General features: G+C 47.9%; 1 long non-coding RNA gene across 1 annotated transcript; it reads left to right on the forward strand.

The window, feature by feature from the left end:
- The first annotated feature begins 19,217 nt into the window (after positions 1 to 19,217).
- On the forward strand, positions 19,218 to 20,516 carry LOC138845215 (uncharacterized). Its single transcript, XR_011382103.2, has 2 exons — positions 19,218 to 19,342; positions 20,292 to 20,516. It is a non-coding gene; the product is annotated as an uncharacterized LOC138845215 (long non-coding RNA).
- The last annotated feature ends 659 nt before the right edge of the window (positions 20,517 to 21,175 follow it).

Raw genomic sequence — 21,175 nt, forward strand, 5'->3', positions numbered from 1 at the left:
ACTGTGACTCCAAGGTTTGGAAAGTTGTGCAGTGCCCAAGAAGCACACTCAACCCATTAAGAGGAAAGTCTAGTTATTTAAGAGTGAAATAAAAATATTTTTTCAAATGGCTGCTAAGTTGTTGGACCTAACTTTATAACAAATGCAATTCCTAGTTGTTTCCTTTGGCTTAGGAGCTCTGTGAAAAAGTCTTGAGACCCTGGAAGTCCCATTAGCAAAGAAGGCTTGTGAATCTCTGGGTTAAGGCATTCATAGTGAAATTCTTCCGGGTCATTCTTTGACTCAGAGTTGTCTACATCTACACACTATCAGACCTCATCCTCTGTCATGAATGCATTGAGACTGCATCATGTTCTAAGAAGGGCACCATTGTCATCTCTGTGACTTTATCTTCTAAAGTTTCGCTGCTCAAAAGTATCCCAAGGTGTTCAATGAGAAATTTTTTGGCAGTAACTAGGACTCATAATCCTTCCTTAAACAGTCTGTTGAGCGCTATCAGTCAAGAACAGTGAGTTCCATTCAACCCACCCAGGAAAAATGTCAGACAGAGCTAGCACTGGGGACACTGAAATATGTATCACAATCGCAGCCTGGTCAATGGCAATTTAAGTTTCCATCAAGTGTAACACCCATTCCAATTATGTTAAAATGTCGGAGTGGGGGGATACTCATATGTGTATGAACGATCCAACAAAATACAATGATGCCTCACAATATAGTGAGGTTGACTTAATGAATGTGAACAGGTGTTTTGTAAACTACCAGACTTCCAGTATTATTACTCTGGTTAGGCATCAGGGGCTAGGGCCTGAGCTGGGACACTGAAAAAGGCTTAGAAAAATGGCTTCAAGGTTACAAGGCACTGAAGAAAAATCAACAGGATTTTAAAATCAGAGCACAAGCTTGGGTTGTTCAGCTCTATGACTGATGACAGCTGTGTGGTAAGAGCTTGGCCAAAGACCACATCCGGTCTCAAGCTAATAGGAAGCATGCAAACATTTGGCAACTCCTTGGTCTCCTTTGCTGTACCCCATTCCCAAGGCACAGCCACAGACTCAAGGGCTATGCTCTTGACCATGATATTACTCAACAGTAGAGTTGACGAAATCGTGATGAAAGGGAAGAAAATGTCCCGCATCTGTAGAGCAAATTACTTAGACCAGTATACTTCATTTTTTGGAAGGAAGTTTAGGTTGGTATTCAATTCTCTGGTTTGAATAGAAATAGACCTGGTTAATTGGCTCTAATCATACCTTCATTAGCTCTGTGAGCTCGCATCTCTAAGCCCCAGTTTCCTTATCTCATAGAACAGGAATGATTACAATATCCCCTTCATAGAGGTGCAGTGAAGATTCAATGAGATAAAATGCAAGCCATAGTGTTTGGCCAGTAAAATATCAAAAAACAAATACATTTTAGTTCTTTTGCCCCTTTTTGGCAGCTCATTCCCATGCTAAAATTTTATTTAGAAAAGTTTTATGAGCAATTAGTGAACAGAACCACACGGGATCACGTGTCGACCCTTTCCGTAGGTTCTGTCTTCATTTGTGTCTCTCTAGACTATGTCACCATCCTGCTTCTCCAGACCCAGAAGCAGACTTCCTATTTGGGAATCCGACTTCCACTCCTGACTCACTGAAATCTGTTCCCACCCACACGTGTACGTGTTCTTCGGATGCTGTCACTACCCGGGTTAAAACGCCTCCAACAGCTTCCCCTTGCATGCGCCATCGAATTCCAGCTCAGTATCTGGACTTTCCAAAGCTGCTGTTCCACCTCGCCTCCTACCACGGTGTCCCCACGTCACCCCCGCATGCAGGCCGCGTTCTGTTGCTTCCACATGCCCGGCGTGTTCTCCCAGCAGAGACTCTTCCCTCAGCACGACATTTTTCCCTCTCTGATGTTTTCGTGGCTTGTCAATTTCACAGCCATGTTTCCTCCACCTTGCAACAGATCCCACCCTTCAGAATGTAACTCCATGAATAGACACTGTGTTGTTCCGTGCTGTGTTCCTGTGCCTGGAGCGTTACCTGCCATTCAAGAAACAGTTGCTTAATCAGAAGCAAACACACGAGTTAAACACCTGCTAAATACCACTTGGTAAAGTGTCCTTTAGGGTACACACTTCCTAAGAGACTATGTACTGTCAGCAATAAATACAGCCCCCATTCTATCTCAGATCTGGTGGTACTGGAAGAGGGCCTTGCCTGGCTACTGGTCAGGCTGCTTTTCAGGAAGCCAAGGAAGTGATGTTCATTGTCACCGTCTTTGGTTTTAAAACTGTTCACTAACCAAGAGCTCTTTGTAGTGTTTTTCCTTTTATATCCACAAGGTCTTAATGGCCCTTCAAAGATGTGCTGGTCCGTTTATCTGAGCAGAAAACACATGGCAAAGATGGACATTTGGTAATAATTTGAATCCCTTGGAGATACTTGATTCTTCCAGCATTTAACAAATAGGCTATTCTGGATTCCAGGTCAGCAATGTGATTTGAACAGTTACCAGATAGGGGCTGTATCTGTATCTATATGTGTATCTGGGTTTGTATATATAACTCTTCATATGGCTACACACACATCGGCCTCTTTCCACCACCACCCCTTCTTCCCTCTTCCCCTCCATGTTGGTAGAGAAAACATTGGTTTACAATAGAGATTCATTTCTTACAGCTCTTTACCCACCAAGCTGACAAAAACTGGGAGCCAAACACATTTATCCCAGTCAGCAGTAACAGCACATCAATCTGCCCACATACTAGTCGTTGTTTAAGGGAAATCTGTAACTTAATTATGAAAGGTACAACAGAAGAAAATGGTCTTCAAAGTGTGGATCAATACGGAAAAAAATTCTATTAAATTCACTAAATTAAAATATGTCTGAGCGACCACGATTACTCTCCAGCTACAAGCAGTCAGGAAAGAGCAAATCAGCTCCCAGTGTGGAAGAAAGGGACTTGGGGACAGGCTGGACACCCAGCGGACACTCAGCAAACACTGCTCTTCCCCAGGTCAGTGGCCTGACATGCTGGAGCAGTACTGATCTCCACTCAGATATGCACTGAGGTGGGTAGAAGTGGAGGCAGCTGCCCAACCTGACGGTCCATTCTGGACCCAGCGTGGGACAGGACTCCATATATATAGCATCTCATTTCCATCCTCATAGATAGCTACTTTAGTCCCACTTGCCAAAATAGGAAATGAAGGCCTCGAGAGAGTAAGCAAATCGCCCAATAATCTGTGGTTGTACAAAATGCAGATTCGCTTCTGGGCATTCACGGTGCTACTCGTTGCACTCAGAACACATTTGTTGATCATCCTGAGTCTCTGAAGCTGAGGATTCAAACAGTAGATGCTGCAAATGCTCAAAGAGCGTTCACCTTTTTAAAGTGGAAGTATGATAACAGAAGGATCTTGATAGGACAAGAGAGGACGCAGCTCACTTTGCTAGGGGGGATTGGGGGTGGAAAGGGAAGATGTCCTAGGATGTGACCAAGGATGAGTCTTGGAAGATGGCTGGGGGCCAGTGCTGTGGCGTAGTGGGTAAAGCCACTGCCTGCAGTGCTGGCATCCCATATGGGCACCGGTTTGAGTCCCGGCTGCTCCTCTTCCAATCCATCTCTCTGCTGTGGCCTGGGAAAGCAGTAGAAGATGGCCCAAGTCCTAGGGCCCCTGCACTCATGTGGGAGACCCAGAAGAAGCTCCTGGCTCCTGGCTTCAGATCGGGTCAGTTCCAGCCATTGGGCCAATTAGGGAACAATCCAGTGGATGGAAGACCTCTCTCTCTCTCTCTGCCTCTCCTCTCTCTGTGTAACTCTGACTTTCAAATAAATAAATCTTTAAAAAGAAAAAATAAGATGGACAAGTTCTTGGGCCCCTGCACCCATGTGGGAGACTGGGAAGAAGCTCCTGGCTCCTGGCTTTGGATCAGCACAGCTCCAGCTGTTGTGGCCAACTGGGAAGTGAACCAGCGGATGGAAGACCTCTCTCTCTCTCTCTCTCTCTCTCTCTCTGCCTCTGCCTCTGCTTTTCTGCAACTCTGCCTTTCAAATAAATAAATAAATCTTTTTGGAAGGAAGGAAGGAAGGAAGGAAGGAAGGAAGGAAGGAAGGAAGGAAGGAAGGGCTGGGAATCCACCCCCATGTTGTAATCACCTAGATGGGGAGGAGGAGGAGATGGGGTGAGGACGAGACAATCCCATCGGCCTGGAGTGTGGGTGTGTGATGGGGTAGCAGCAGGTGAGCCAGGAGAAGGCAGCAGAGGCGCTGGGGGCAGGGGGACTGGGGGGGGGTGGGTTCCAGACCATCATGAAGGTAAAAGTGTGTGTGAGGGGTGGCCCTAACAGAAGATTGTCAGCAAGTGGAGGACATCCTAAAAGCCCCTGATGGTTGCTCCTCTTCCAGGCCAGCTCTCTGCTTTGGCCCGGGAGGGCAGTGGAGGATGGCCCAAGTGCTTGGGCCCCGCACCTGCATGGGAGACCAGGAGGAAGCACCTGGCTCCTGCCTTCGGATCAGCGCAGTGCGCCGGCCCTAGCGGCCATTTGGGGGGTGAACCAATGGAAGGAAGACCTTTCTCTCTCTCTCTCTCTCTCTCTCACTGTCTGACTCTGCCGGAAAAAAAAAAAAAAAAAAAAAAGCCCCTGGCAGTGGTGTGGAAGGAACAGCCCCAGCTACAGAAACAGGGAGACCAGAGAAGAGGCTTCTGCACTAGTCCAGGTCCAGGCTGGAATCGAAGCAGTGGCTCAGAAACTGGGCCTCTCCGGGGCACAGCTCAGCTTGGTGCACTCTGTTCCCTCAGCAACCTGAACCAGATTTAAGGGGCGGCAGAACCTTGCTCCAGGCCACAGTCTGGTTGTCACTCTCCTAGCTGATCCTCGGATGGGATCCTGCCTAGGTAACTGTCCCACTGATGCTGACCTTGCAAAGGTTCTGAAACCAGCCCAGTTGGCACTCCTTTGCACCCAGTTAAGGAGACTCATTAAAGTCAGCAAATTCCTAGGAGGGATACGGCATCATCAGCCACTAATGCCCTGCCCTTGAATGCTTTGCCAGGTTAATTAGGTGGAGCCTCGGCAAGATGGGACAGGACAGGCGAATGTCGATGAAGTGAGGGAGTAAATGAGATTCAAAGCGTTGAGCACCTGCTGGGGAGAACCTCAACACCTCTCCCCGGGGCGTCCAATCTGAGCCCCTTCCTACACCCTTACCATGGTCCAGATCTGCACTGGGGCCTTTCTAGAATATTCCTTATGCCTACAGGTTGGGCACTAATGGAAGGGCTTCTGTGCACATAAAGTGGTTGGATTCTTGCAGCAGCAAGTGGTACAGCCGGGATTGTAGTCCAGGGTTGCGTATGGCCCTAAAGCAAATGCATGTGTGTGACTTCTCACAAGAGGCTACCTGAGCTGATTCTTCCATGATGGGCTGCAGGAGGTAAGGAACAGTGACAACTGTAGGCAGCAGCACTACCACAAGCAGAGGCCCAGGGCTGCCTGCTGCAAGGCACACTGGGAGCAGGGTGAACCTCAAGTGCTTGTGGGAAGAGGCAGATGGCAGATGATGTCGGGCAGCTGGTTTTGTTGGGTAGGAAGCCAGAACTGAGCCTATGTGTGTGAACATCAGCAGTTCAGAAGCACACCTTGGAGACAGCCCAGTAGTTTACACTACGAAGTCCTGCCCCTAACCGGCAGCACCCCATAACTTTACAGGTGGTCCCAGCCGTCCCCCCAGGAGAATCCCCTCTGCTCAGTACCAAATGGGTTACCCAGCCTGATAACGCTGGTCAGTAAAACCTTCACAGCCTTCTCCCAAGGAAGGCATCCTGGAGCGGCTCCTCTGCCAGACCCTAAGGCGGGCTACCCAGTCTGGACGCACTGAATAGTGCACCGTGGGAGCGATTTCACCTAATGCACACTCAGCAAACCCTTTGTCCTGGAGAATACGGGGGAGGGCAAAGAGAAGGCAGGAAGAACTGGACCCGGATCCCCGTCTGAACACAGACTGCACGCTCAGCTCTCAGCTCCTGCTTGAGCTACCCACCTGGGCTGCCAGGCGTATTCCCTCCACCAAACCAGGTAACCTTACTTTTTCCTGTCGGAGTGACCAGGCACTCTCTCAGATTCTGTCTGGAGGGGGTGCCTGTCTGTTCTGATGGATGTCTTACCCCATTATGCCCTGCTACCTTGCTTACCACTGCTCTCTGTCTCACGTCTGAATTCTTTGTTGCACAAAGACAAGAACCTACCCCACCCGTCTCCGGTAACAGTTTGGGGGGTGCGGACATCGCGAAGATGATGACATAGCAAACACCCATGTAGGGGAATGCCCTTATGGGTGAGATGATTCAGGCATTTGAAAAATACGGGAAGAAAGCTGAAGGTGGAGTTGGCTGGTTATCACTAAGCTACCGAGGGATAATGAGAAACAGAGAGCCACTAACGAGCAATTAAAGGCGAGGCGAGCTAAAGTGGTGGTTTACAAAGAGCCGGATCTTGGTGGTTCCCAAAGAGCCGGATCTGCTGCAGTGGGTCACCGCTGAGGAACAAATCAAGATCTGACAGTTGAGGCTGCTAAACTCCAGGGATGCTTTCCTGCTCGGCCCAAAGCAAGTCTGTTTGCTAAGGGTAAGGGCTGAGGCTGGGCAAACAGGGGAGACTGAAAAACGACAGGTGGACACCCTGGTGCCCCTGGGGTCCTGGCTGCTGGGCTGCTAACTTGGCCTAAATCCCCATATAACCCAGCTGGGGATGTGCTGCATCTGAGAAAAAAAAAAGGAAAGGAATTTCTGTTGAAGGAGATGCAAAAATTAGCCATGAGCTGGGGGAGTAGCCCTGGAGAGTATTTGGAGAGAGAGCTTCATTAAGATGGTCAGAGCATAGAACTGGGTAAGCAAAAAGGCGGTGACTTGTGACACTTGCTCAGGACGTAGAATTCACCACCCTGACAAGGACCCACGGGATCGGATGAACTTTTAGTTAGGGAGTCCTCTGCAGGGGAGGTGGAGCTGCCTGGGTAGCTTGCACGTGGTCTAAGAAGGACTATAAATGCCATATGGGCCGGCACTATGGTGCAGTAGGTTAATCCTCCGCCTGCGGCACCGGCATCCCATATGGGCACCATTTCTAGTCCCAGCTGCTCCTCTTCAAATCCGGCTCTCTGCTGTGGACTGGGAAAGCAGTAGGAGATGGCCTAAGTGCTTGGCCCCTGTACCCGCATGGAAGACCCAGAAGAAACTCCTGGCTCCTGGCTTCGGCTCAGTGCAGCTCCAGCCATTGTGGCCATTTGGGGAGTGAACCAGTGGATGGAAGACCTTTCTCTCTGTCTCTCCCTCTCACTGTCTGTAACTCTACCTCTCAAGTAAATAAATAAAATATTTTTTAAAAATGCCATAGGATTGGAGATACAGGCCTGGGTGTAGACCTGCCATGGGTCCACATAGTCCCAGGGGGAGAGTGGAACCCACTTTGGACAGAGCAGATGAGCCCAGGGCACTCTTCCAGGCATCCTACAGTGAAGGAGAGAGAGGGAGGGAGGGAGGGAGTTGAAGGCTGCCAGAGGAGAAAGCAGAACGATGGGAGTTCTCCGGACTGGGGAGGCTTGATTGCTTTTACAAGCTGAGGGGATGGCCGTGAAGACGGACAGATCAAAGACACCTTCAAGATGCAGCAAGAGCAACGGAATGAGGAACAGCGCTAAGCCGGCATCTAGCGAGGGAATGGGAAGTGAGCATGTGCTATGGGGGGCTTCATTCTTCTGGTGTGGCAGGAGCCAAGCCACCTGCAAGAGGGAGTGAGAGGCCAGCGCTACGGCGTAGTGGGTAGACACCACCTGCAGTGCTGGCATCCCATATGGGCGTTGCTTTCAGTCCTGGCTGCTCCGCTTCCCATCCAGCTCTCTGCTATGGCCTGGGAAAGCAGTGGAGGGTGGCCCAAGTCCTTGGGCCCCTGCACCCATGTGGGAGACCCAGAAGAAGCTTCTGGATCTTGGCTTTGGATCAGCGCAGCTCTGGCCATTGTGGCCAATTGGGAATGAACCAGCAGATGGAAGACCTTTCTCTCTCTCTCTCTCTCTCCCCCTCTCTCTTTGTTTCTCTGCCTCTCCTTCTCTCTGTGTGTAACTCTGACTTTCAAATAAATAAATAAATCTTAGAAAGAAAGAAAGAAACTGATCTTCCATCTGCTGACACACCACTCCCTTAATACCCACAATAGGTGGGCCAGGCTGAAGCCACAAGCTGGGAACTAAATTCAGATTTCCCCCAGGAGTGGCAGTGACCCAAGGATGTGGGCTGGGTCATCATCTGCTGCCTCCCAGGGTGTGCCTTAGCAGGGGTCTGAAATTGGGAGTGAAGTTGGGACTCAAACCCAGGCACTCCAATACGGGTTGCAGTTATCCCCAGTAGCATCTTAACCACTCTGCCAAATATCTGCTCTATTTTCACCCTTTCAGATAAATGGCTTTTACATACAAAGAGATTACTTAAAATTATATAAAGCTGTATAGCTAATTCTATAGATACACGATGAACGGTAAGGAACCACACCAGCTTCAGAATGAAAGATTTCTTTATATTGGTCAACAATCAGCCTTCCCTGCGCCTGACACAGGGATTTCTGAATCTTCCTGGGACTTGGGTTTCACGTTAGCCGTGGAGGCTCTTGTGAAGGAATATGAAATATTTTGTTGTCCTCATCTCCTGGGCATGCACCTGCTGAATTTGGCGGGGTTATTTGTCGAGTTTTGAGAAACTGAGTCCCCTCGGCTTTTGTGTATTGAGAAGGCTTGCACAGAGGTGGGAGGGCCATGGGGATGATTAAATCCTACCAAGCTATTATTTCATAATTACTTTTTTTTTTTTTTTTTTTTTTTTGGACAGGCAGAGTTAGACAGTGAGAGAGAGAGACAGAGAGAAAGGTCTTCCTTGCATTGGTTCACCCCCCAAATGGCCGCTACGGCCAGAGCTACGCTGATCCGAAGGCAGGAGCCAGGTGCTTCTTCCTGGTCTCCCATGGGGTGCAGGGCCCAAGCACTTGGGCTATCCTCCACTGCACTCCCAGGCCACAGCAGAGAGCTGGCCTGGAAGAGGGGCCACCGGGACAGAATCCGGCGCCTCGACCAGGACTAGAACCCAATGTGCTGGCGCCGCAGGCGGAGGATTAGCCTAGTGAGCGCGGCACCGGCCTCATAATTACTTTTAAGAATGTGTACTAATGTAAGATTTTACACTTTTCCTTAGAAACATATATAAGAAAAGAGGCTGTGATTTATATGATCACATTCCTAGGTCATTAAATAACTTAGTGACGACATTGAACTTCTAGGAACTGCTGAGGAAGTGCTGTTTAATCTAAGTCCATTCTTTCCCCTCAATTTAACAAACTTCGGGGCTATGCTACACACATGTCAAAAATGGCTTTCATCAGACAAATGGAGTCAGTCTTGTAGGTGGAAATGCTAATTTTGTTGTGTGAGGGGTGAGGACATTTTTAAAGATTTATTTATTTGACAGGAGGGAGAGTGGCAGAGAGAGGGAGAGGGAGAGATGAGAAAGAGATAGATCTTCCACCTGCTGGTTCAGTCCCCAAATGGCCACAATGGCCAGGGCTGGTTCAGGCTGATGGCAGGAAGCCATAACTCCATCTAAGTCTTCCATGTGCGTGGCAGGAGCTATCCTCTACTGCTTTCTCAGGTGCATTAACAGGGAGCTGGATAGGAAGTGGTGCAACCAGAGCGTGAATGGGCACTCCTATGGGGCACCAGCATTGGAAGCAGCGGCTTACCTAACTGTACCACAATGCCAGCCCCAAGGCTGGCATTTTTACAGTTGGCAATCTACATGGATTTCAGATTTCTTCATCTGTGCTTATTAAATGAATTTACGGCTTTGAGTATTGTCCTCCTGACACATTAATGGTAACATATCATAGTTATGAGCTAGGTCACAGAGGTTTTTCTTAAAGGGAGCAGAGCTCTTGCCTTGGCTGTGTCCAAAGTGGACTGTGACAAAAACTGTCAGGAGTTTTGCAAATGCAATTACTCTTAGGAACTTATTCACTCATTATGCGGCCCCCTCATCCATTATCTGGTAAAGATAATTTGAGTCGAGCAAAGGGTGAACTTCAGAACGAAAGCAATCAAGGATTTATTTCCCAATCTGATGATGATAGGTCCCCATAAACATTCAGCTGAATGTAGATTTATAGGCATAGGAGACTCTGCAACATGTCTTCAAATTTGATTTCATTCCCTGTGGTGCCATTCATGACAGCTGGCCCCATGCAAATGTGAGACTGGACTATTAACCACCACAGCACAGACAAATATGAGAACCATGCTTCGGGCTGTGGTTCATTTTTACCTTTTAAGATGTTGCCTAGGAGGAAGGCAAAAAGCTTCATCATCGACAGAGGAAGAAATAGAATTGCTTTCTTGATGTTTTTCTATTGAGGCTAAAAGAAAGAGTTCACTGAGCTACATCCCATGAGTAAGCACTTCTTTGAAATGAATTTTATTAAAATAATGTTTTAAAAATCCAACATGAATCAAATCTGCAAAAATGTTGTGAATTAAAAAAAAATAGCTCAATGGAAGTGCCGGAAAGAATCTATTCTATAAGTTCTTTCTGAATCACCATTCGCGTGTTGAGATGATCTCCTCTTAGAAGTCGTTCCCAATTTACAGTGGCTTTATGATTCCAATTTCTGGATAACTGAGTTGATAGGAAGTTAGAATACATAGCGTGGAATAAAACATACTGCCACGGAAGCAACACGGAGCAGCGCAGTGCCACGGCCAAGTTTCAGATACCTACTGGTTCAGACACCTAACCCAGCAAGCCTGCACATTTTATGCAGAAAAACAAAGGCTCACAGATAACCAAGAAGGAGCTCCCATGGGGACCACTAGTGTCTGCACTCCGTGCCCTGTGAAGGGAGCAGGGATGCTAAGGCAAAGATACGAAGTGTGGGGAAACACATTACATGGAGTAAAAGTCTGGCGAACTGCTGGAAGAAAGAGTCGCCTCCAGGATGCACAGCTGTCCCGCTGACCCAGCTCTTTGCAAACGTTGAGGCCTCTAGCACTTCCCAGTCTTCCTCTCAGAAAACAGAAGCCGAAGTTTTCCTGCCCAGGCTGGGACCTGGTTCCCTGGGGTGGCCTGGCCAGGGGAGACACAACATCACTTGCCCGTGGGCTGCAGTATGCAGAACTGCCAGGGAGGACCAGAGACAGGACCTACCCCTGTCATGGTGGGGCTTCATGTGATACTGAATTTCTCATCATCGATTGGGGACAACATTGAGAGCAAGAGAGCTCTACAGAGAATGCCCAGACCAGGAAGAGGGAGTGTGCACAGAGTGTCAGAGGGTAGACTCTGGAAAAAAGACACCATTGTTGAGAGACAAATAATTTCTTTTTCTCTCATGGCATTTATGGGGATTTAAAGCATGTCCAAAAAATTATTTTGCACACCTTCCCAAAAGACATGAGATCTATGGCCCCCTCTTTTCTTTTTTTTTTTTTTTTTGAAATATTTATTTATTTATTTGAAAGTCAGAGTTACACAGAGAGAAGAGAGGGAGAGAGAGAGAGAGAGAGAGAGAGAGAGAGAGGTCTTCCATCCACTGGTTCAATCCCCAATTGGCCATAATGGCTGGAGGTGAGCTGATCTGAAGCCAGGAGCCAGGAGCCAGGAGCTTCCTTTGGGTCTCCCACATGGGCGCAGGGGCCCAAGGACTTGGGCCACCTTCTACTGCCTTCCCAGGCCATAGCAGAGAGCTGGCTAGGAAGTGGAGCAGCCGGGACTCGAACTGGCGCCCATATGGGATGCCGGCACCTCAGGCGGCAGCTTTACCCACTATGCCTCAGTGCCAGCCCTGGCCCCTTCTTCTGACCTGAGTGGATCTGTGTGACTGCTTCAATCAACAGGGGAAGTGGCACAGCTCTGCAGGTGTCGCTGGGTGTACTCACCCTACTCACTGGGAGAGCCGGTGGCCACCTGCTGGGAAATCTGGCTACCTTGGTGTAAAGACCAGGTGTAGAGGCACATGGAGGGCACAGGGCTTGAGGACCTTGGGCTGTTCCAGCCTCGGCTGCTGGAGTAGCCCCCACCCCATCCATGCACCTGCTGTCTGAGTATGACATCCCTTAGTGTGGCCCCAGACCCACCCGCCTTCCCACTGCCGCCGCATGAGACATGCTGAGCGGAAGCTGCCTGCTCAAACATTGTTAGTCCCCACATTCCGAGAACCAATAAATCATCGCTATTGCTGTGAGCCAGCGTGGCGTGGCTCGTTGCTGAGGCTAATCTGGATGGAACAGCTCTCCACACTAGGGTTTTTCCCTTTCCTGTCTCAAAAGGGTAAGCAATGGGGCAAGGCAGGTAAAGCAGTGCCGGCATCCTGAATGGGTGCCAGTTCGAGTCCCAGCTGGTCCTCTTCCCATCCAGCTCCCTGCTAATTGCCTGGGAAGGCAGTGGAGGATGGCCCAAGTGCTTGGGCTCCTGCACCCGCATGGGAGACCTGGAAGAAGCTCTTGGCTTGGCCTTGGCCACTGCAGCCATCTGGGGAGTGAACTAGCTGATGGAAGATCTCTCTCTCTCTCTCTCTCTCTCTCTCTCTATATATATATATATATATATATAACTCTATCTGTAACTCTGCTTTCAAATAAATAAATCTTAAAAAAAATTAAGCAGCCAAAGAGCTTTTTTTTTTTTTTTTTTTTTTTGACAGGCAGAGTGGACAGTGAGAGAGAGAGACAGAGAGAAAGGTCTTCCTTTGCCGTTGGTTCACCCTCCAATGGCCGCTGTGGCCGGCGCACTGCGCTGATCCGATGGCAGGAGCCAGGTGCTTCTCCTGGTCTCCCATGTGGGTGCAGGGCCCAAGCACTTGGGCCATCCTCCACTGCACTCCCTGGCCACAGCAGAGAGCTGGCCTGGAAGAGGGGCAACCGGGACAGAATCCGGCGCCCCGACCGGGACTAGAACCTGGTGTGCCAGCGCCGCAAGGCGGAGGATTAGCCTAGTGAGCCGCGGCGCCGGCAGCAAAGAGCTTTCTTTGGCCAGGAGAAGTTTAGGAGGTTTTTGAGGTTAGGAGTTTCTCTCTCAATTGCAGGATTATATGAGTACCCAGAGCAGGGACTTGGGGGGCTGAGAGAGAAGGGAGAAGCCAGTGTGAGTGGGAAGCCTTCCTGGGAGGAGGGGAGGGGATGGTGAGTTCCGGCGGTTGACAGCTGTGCCCTCTGGACACAGCCACTCAGAAGGAAGTGCAAGGGGATGGGGCGAGGATGCCTGCACAACCTACTTGCGATTTTTCTATCAGACTAGAGAAGATGAAGAACTCTGAAACATGATGGATACTGAATTTCTCATCATGTAATGTGGTGCTTTAAAATTCAGAAAAAGATTCTGGGGGCCGGCCTTGGGGTACAGTGGGTGAGGCTGCTGCTTGGATGCTGGCATCCCATATGGGCACAGGTTCAAGTCCCGGCTGCTCCACTTCCGATCCAGCTCCCGGCTAATGCACCTGGGAAAGCAGAAGATGGCCCAAGTGCTTGGGTCCCTGCCAGCCACCTGGGAAACTAAGATGAAGCTCCTGGCTTCTGGCTTTGGCCTGGCCCAGACCTGACCATTGTAGACATTTGTGGGGTGAACCAGCAGAGAGATCTCTCTCTCTTTCTCCCTCTCTTTCTGTTACTCTGCCTTTCAAATAAAAAAAAAATCTTTTTAAAAAAAAAGAATTTTTCATTGATGATAATTTTAGAGACTGCAAAGGGAAGAAGCATGAAGTCATGGGAAAGTCGTTCTCTGGGGCTTGGGGAGTGCTGAAGCTGCCCTGGCTGCCGAGGGCGTCCTCATCCCCCCACTTCTGAAATGACCCTCAAGGTGAATCTGTGCATCTGCCCGCTCTGGGGAGATGCCAAGCACAGGAGTTTCCCAGAACACACAAGGTTGAGGCCCCCAGCGCTGTTGCTCTCTGTACCAGGGAGGACACCCCCAGCTGTTGCCACTTTATTTCCAACCAGCCTTCCAAATAACCAAATGAGACCTGTCGTTTGGGATTAGAGACCCAGGAGTGGATTGCTGGAAACAGTCTTTCACGTTGCCTCCTCCTCCTTCCCTGAATCTGTAACTAAAAGAAGCCCGTCATTTGTCTCTGTCCATAAAATTGCATTGACTGAGGTCTCAAGACTTTTTCTCTCTCAGCCGAGTATCAAGTTGATCAAGGCAATTAGCAGGGATCCAACCCAGCCTGACATCTAATTGAAATTCTAGCTCCATAAAGGAGACTTAGCCAGAATGTTGTTAACGTGTTCCAACGTCTGCACTCTTTCAGAATCAAAGGGGGACAACTGAAAATCCTGCTAGAAGTGGCCCAAGATGAAGGCTTTGAAACTCTTGCTCTTGGGAACCGCTAACGAGCTCTGTCCAAGGTGAGGTGTGCCCGGCACACAGCCGGGACATGAGGTGCAAGAGGAGCAAACAAGCAGAATGTGTTCCAGAGCTCCCAGCTTGATTTCCTCCACGAAGAAGTAGAAATAGATCAAACCCTAACATTTTTAAAGATCCCAAGACGGCTCTCACCAACTAAAATAGAGCTCTTTAAAAACCAGTATCCTAACTGCCAGATGGTTAATGAGCTTCACAGGCAACTTCCTTAATAAATCAGTGTGAATTTAGTCAGGTGCCTTTATTAGGAAATCATGGATAACGACCTACTTAGCAGTATTTTAGGGACTACTTCCCCCATAATACACAACGGTTTTAAAATGGGAGGAAAAACATGTAGCATAATTCATTTTTGTCCTGACAGAACCTACAGGGCAAATAAACTTCCCACTAGTCACATTGTATGGGATTAATCGCTGTGCTCAAATCTGGAGGGGTCTTCACCGCTCGGTTCCGCCTTTTGGACAGCTCTTGGCTTCCACAGCCAAGGTTGAAGAGGATAAAGCTGTCAACGCGGCATTTGCAGTACAGCTTTCGTAGGCTAGAGGGCGCAATTGTCTCAGCTGATCGAAGGCGAATGACCGCAAACTCCGTTCATCTGTTTCTTATGTAATGACCCAGAGGTTTTGAAATCTACAGGGTGAATGCAAGCTTGTTCCTCGCTGAAACTCAAATCAGTATCTACTGAAAGGAACAGAAGGATAAAGTGTGCCTTTTCTCTGGTGGTTGTAGGTGGTTTGTTGTTTGTTTTTGCTTTATTTTGCAGATATTTCAGGGCTTGTAAGAAAAAAATAAAACATGCTTCAAAACACCTTTTCCTGTTAGGTTTAACAGCTTCCTACATGTATGTATGCATGTATGTAATGTACTTGACATGGGTCTGGATAAGAATTTGAATATCATTAGGAAATTACAGGGTTGATTTTAGGTCATGAAATTATGTCTTTTATGAAAATAGTTTATTTTTAAAATGTACACATCTCCTGGGAATGTCACTTTTCATGGCAGGATGAACTCTGCAGATGTCACTAAGGTTGCTTCGTGGCCCAGAGGAAGATCACACTGGCTTATCCAGGTGGGCCCAAGGTGATCCCATGCGTTCATAAGAGCTGGGTTAGCTCCCTGGCTCACTGGTCGTAGGTGAGGATTCAGCGATGATGAGATGATGAGACGTGCAGGCTTGAAGGTGAAGGCCCATGTCAAGGAAAGGGAACCAAAGCCCTGAAGTCTCAAGGAACTGAAATGCTGTCAACAACCTGGACGAGCTTTAAGCCAACAGTCTCCCAGGTAGAGCCCCACCCAGCCCATACCTTTTGCCTTGTGAGACCCTGAACAGAGTACCCAACGGTGCAGTGCTGTACCCAGACCTCTGACCCGTGGAAGGTGTTTGTTATTTACAGAAGCTGTGGAAAACTGTTACAATACCCATTCTTGTTGTATAGGATTTTTTTTTTAAGATGTATTTATTTATTTGAAAGTCAGAGTTACACAGAGAGAGAAGGAGAGGCAGAGAGAAAGAGAGGTCTTCCATCTTCTGGTTCATTCCTCAATTGGCCGCAACAGCTGGAGCTGTGCTGATCCGAAGCCAGGAGCCAGGAGCTTCCTCCGGGTCTCCCACATGGGTACAGGAGCCCAAGGACTTGGGTCATCCTCCACTGCTTTCCCAGGCCATAGCAGAGAGCTGGATCGGAAGTGGAGCAGCCAGGACTTGAATCAGCATCCACATGGGATGCCAGCATTGCAGGCGGCAGATTTACCCACTATGCCACAGTGCTGACCCCTGTATATGGGATTTAAAGTCTTATAATATTTAACCTGTGTTCATTTGGTTCTTCTGTTATTTATAGTTAAAAGAGAAATGTTGCATCTCTTTCCCAATCTGTGAGAAATATGGCTAAAAATTAGAAGTTCCCTTCTTTGCTTATGACCTATTGAAAGGATAAGTCTTTTGTGAGACTCTTTGTGTTCAATGAGAGGCTGTCAAGGCTAGGCTCTGTGCTAGCCAGTTTACAAATCACACTTTTAATCCTTGTAACAACTTTCATGTCCCAGAAGGAAAACAAATGATCAAACTTGGAGGAGAAACAGCAGCTATCTCTGGTGATAAGAAGAAATATTACTTCAAAAAGGAAGCAGTATGCAAATTGTCCAGGATTGCAAGAGTCAGCTATACACCAGAAATCTTTCCCTTTATGAATTTCAGATCACAAACTGACCCATGCAATAAATGAGATTTTAAAAATCGTATTTGAACGTGACCAGCACTATGGCACAGTACATTAAGCCTCTGCCTGCAGTGCCAGCATCCCATATGGGTGCCAGTTTGAGTCCCATCTGTTCCACTTCCCATCCAGCTCCCTGTTAATGCTCCTGGGAAAGCAGTGGGAGATGGCCCAAGTGCTTGGGCCCCTGCACCCACATGGGAGACCCGGATGAAGCTCCTGTCTTCTGGCTTTGCATCTGCCTAGCCCCTGGTCATTGCAGCCATTTGGGAAGTGAGCCAGCCAATGGAAGATCTTTCTGTCTCTCTCTCTCCTTTCTATCCCTCTCCTTTCCTGTATCTCTGCCTTTCAAATAAATAAATATGTCTTTTGTAAAAATTGTATTTGGCAACTTAATTGCTTAATTTTGAGTCCTATAAAAGAAAAAATTGTAGTGGACTACTTTAACAGTCAAGCAAAACTTCATTCAAGACTATCACAATGGGGTGAGAAAGCAGTCGGGGAGAAATATTGAATCCACTTCTTGTAAAACAATAAGCAGGTAGACCAGTGTAAGCTAATGGAAAAGTACTGGATGAAGAAAGGGAAAGGAGGTGAGTTGATCAACGTGATTAGGTCCCTGTGCTTGCTGTCATTATCCTGTTAGGTTCCTATCCACCCACCAAGACTAGGAGACCTAGGGTTGCCTGGCAGGTCCTTGAGAAAGACCTTCCCAGGTTATGGAAGATTTATATTTCAAAGAGGCTGAGAAAGCTTTGTAACTGCAAGCTTTCTCAAGGAATCAAGGAAACACTCTAGAAAAGAAGGTCAAGAAACTATAGTCAGGAAGACTCAAGCTGGGGAGAATGTCAAGGTCATCTTGATCAGTTCCCATTTCAAAACATTTAAATGCGTAGTCTTTTGGAGAGTGTTGCCTCTTTTTTTTTTTTTTTTTGACAGGCAGAGTGAACAGTGAGAGAGAGAGAGAGAGACAGAGAGAAAGGTCTTCCTTTGCTGTTAGTTCACCCTCCAATGGCCGCTGCGACTGGCGCACTGCGCTGATCCAAAGGCAGGAGCCAGGTGCTTCCTCCTGGTCTCCCATGGGGTGCAGGGCCCAAGCACTTGGGCCATCCTCCACTGCACCCCCAGGCCATAGCAGAGAGCTGGCCTGGAAGAGAAGCAACCGGGACAGAATCTGGCACCCCGACCAGGACTAGAACCCAGTGTGCTGGCGCCTCAGGCAGAGGATTAGCCTATTGAGCCGTGGCGCCGGCCAGAGTGTTGCTTCTTAACACTAGTAGCCGGTCCAATTCCTACCCGTTGCCCACCAACTGGTCTATGGTTCCAGGCTGTCAGGGCCAAGGTGGGCCCCTCTGAATGTCAATTGCCCACCCACCCACTTTATATCAGAATGACCCATTGTGCTACATCTGTGCTGGGTTTGGAGCCAAGAATCTTTCTGGTTGGCCTAGGAGCCAGGCTGCCCAGATCTCTGAGACAGTGCTCTCTCTCTCTCTGCCACATTCTTTACCTGATGGAACCAACACAGCCTGAAAGGAGGAAAAGGAGTAGGAGAAATAAAAGGAAAAAATAATAGCAGCTAATTTCTCAAACTTGTTTTCCTGCCACACACCCTAAAGAATAAACTGCTCTATTCAACAAACACAAAAGCATTAAGATGCTGAAGTCTGTGTATTCACATGCTAATTCAGGAGACAGAAAATACATCTCATTATCCCACAAGCACTGGCATATGGGTTCACTATTCATTCAGTGTGGTTTATATTTCTGTCAATAAACTTGTCTGAATTGGAGCTGTAAATTCACGTATTGAATATATTTTTTACAGTAGCACTCTCAATGTTAGAAATTACATTAATTATTCTTTTCTTAAATATACTTTTAACTCTTGTATTCTTAAAAGTTTCTGATTGTATGCTATTAGTAGCTATATAAGGATTTTCACATTTTAAGATTTTTCCTTAACCTTTCTGCTATTCATATTTAGTGGAAAAGGATAGGGTAGCATATAAAATACCACACAGAATGCATTTGATTATATAATCCTGCACAAACACAGCATAGTGTATATATAATCTCTATAAAGAGAATGAGGCTGGTGATTAAATTCTTAGAGATTATTTATGTGTGGAATATGGCTCCGGTGTTCGTGTTGGGAGCAAGCATCAGAAGTTCATAGGTGACTTCAGAGCAGACTGGGAGATAAAACATCGAGTCTGTTTTAGACACCCTTGCAGTTTCAAATAACACAGCAGACACCGACAAACATTAAGGTTGGACTCCTCAATTCATGATGTTGTCATGACAACAGATCTTGAAAACTGAAAGCGCGGATAAAAATGAACAGGAATTTAGGTTGTAGGTCTTGTACAAGGATCGAATCCTTAAATTTTTTTTTTTTTTTTAATGAAACCTCTCAATGGACAGAGATTCTGTAGGAGATCCCTCTGGGAAGCAGGCCCTCCCCCGCGGGTCTCACTCCTCTCTTTGCCTTCTAAGGCTTTCCCAATACAGCCTGCCCACCCAGCCTCGGAGCCTTCCAAATTCCATTCCTTAGTAGTGCAACAGAAACAGCTTGGAATGCTCCAAGAGAGCATTGAACAAGAAAGCAGAGCAAAACAAAACAAGAAATGTGAATATCTTTCAGCTCCCTGCATCATTTTTCAGAGTGACACGCAGGTACGGCTCTCTGGGCTTGGGCACTTTCTGGAACAGTGGCGAGGGAGACCCACCCACCCCCATTTTCCTGGGCCTTCCCTGCTTTTAGCACTGGAAACCCCATTCCTGGGAAAGCAAGCTGAGATGTGAGCATCTGGCCTGCCTGGTGAGGGGGCGGGATACCCTCCATGTCCTCTATTCTAGCCCTTCAACTTTTTCCCAGCCAACACCTCCAGTCCCTGTAGACTACAGGTGTTGAGAAGGTTGAAGGGGCCAGTCTCTGCCCAAGAATGGAAGGGTCCCACTTGCTCAAGTGTGGTAGTGTGGTTTCACCATGGTCTTCAACTGGCACCTTCAGAAATCAACTTATTAGTCACCACCACTTCCAAGGACCCCTCAAAAAGTTTATCAGCTGTGGGGTGGGCATTTGGCCCAGTTGGTTAAGCTGTCAGTTGACTGGCCTGCATCTCATGTGGGAGTGCAACTGGGTTCAAGTTCTGGCTCTGAGCCCATTTCCAGTTTCCTGATGATGGGCACCCCGGGAGGCAGAAGGTGATGGCTCAATGGTCGGTGATATCGGGAATGACCCCCTAAAATCTGTATCAAAATGTGGCCCCTTAGAGTTCCCCAGAAGTGCCACCTGGGATGCCACATGTGCTACCAGAATTTGGGGTGCCATACGATATCACCATATGCTTGCCATCCACGTGGGAGACCCGATTGAGTTCCCAGTTCCCAATTTCAGCCTGGCGCAGCTCTAGCTTTTGTGACATTTGGGGAATGAACCAGTGAGTGAGAGCTCTGATTCCCTCTCTCTTTCTCTCTGCTCCTCAACTTTCAAAGAAAATGTTTATCTTAAGAATCACAGCTTGGGGCTGGTGTTGTGGCATAGCAGGCAAAGCTGATGCCTGCGACACCAGCATCCTATATGGACACTGTTTCTAGACCCGCTTCTCCACTTCCAATCTAGCGCCCTACTAATGCTCCAGGGAAAGCCGTGGAAGATGACCCAAATGCTTGGACCCCTCCACACACATGAGAGACCCAGAAGCAACAAGCTCCTGTCTTCAGCCTGGCCCAGCCCTGGCCATTGCAGCCATTTGGGGAGTGAAGCAGCAGATGGAAGATTCTTTCTCACAAATGCCCTTTCTCTCTGTAACTCTCAAATAAATGAATAAATCATTTTTTAAAAGAATTTCAGGTGCAATATCAAAAGTAAATTAGATCTTTGGGTAGTAAAACAATAACAATTCAATTGAGTATTGTGTCAACAGTCAAAGGAAAGACATTCAAAAGGTGTTTGCCAAATAACCCAACAGACTTGGTCTTTTATGTATCACCTTGTTGTAGGGGAGACCCCCCAGGCTAGACCTGACCCAAGTTCTTCTCTGCATATAAGACAGAATGCAAGTAGGAGATGTAGAAGGAGGCAAACAGGAAAGTAGGATTTATTTAAAGGCAAAAGGAAGGCATAACCTCATGAAGGAGCGCTGCAATGAACAAAGTTTGGGGTTGTCCTTTTATAAGATAGGGTGGTGCCTGGGGCAGCGTTTAATTGAATATTCAAAGAAGGCAGAGTTTGCAGTGCCCATACTCATGCCCCTTTGCTTGGCATCTTGCAAGTGTCACGGCATCTGGTGCATAATGGAGCTGCAGTGTGTACTGCAATACAGGGAAGTATCTGGTGCCCGGGGGAGGGAGGCTCAGGTGTATGAAGGGGCGCAGCTGTGCAAGCCTGCATGCAGCCTTGTTGGATTTCGGGGTCTTAAGCAGTGCTGCACTTTGCACAGAAGGGGGTGGGGCGTGGGCAGCGCAGGTCTGTGGCTCAGTTCCTCACTACCTGCCTGTCTACCT

Source organism: Oryctolagus cuniculus, chromosome 14, assembly GCF_051225735.1.
Source record: "Oryctolagus cuniculus isolate XC-2025 breed Fujian yellow rabbit chromosome 14, ASM5122573v1, whole genome shotgun sequence".
Taxonomy (NCBI): Eukaryota; Metazoa; Chordata; class Mammalia; order Lagomorpha; family Leporidae; genus Oryctolagus; species Oryctolagus cuniculus.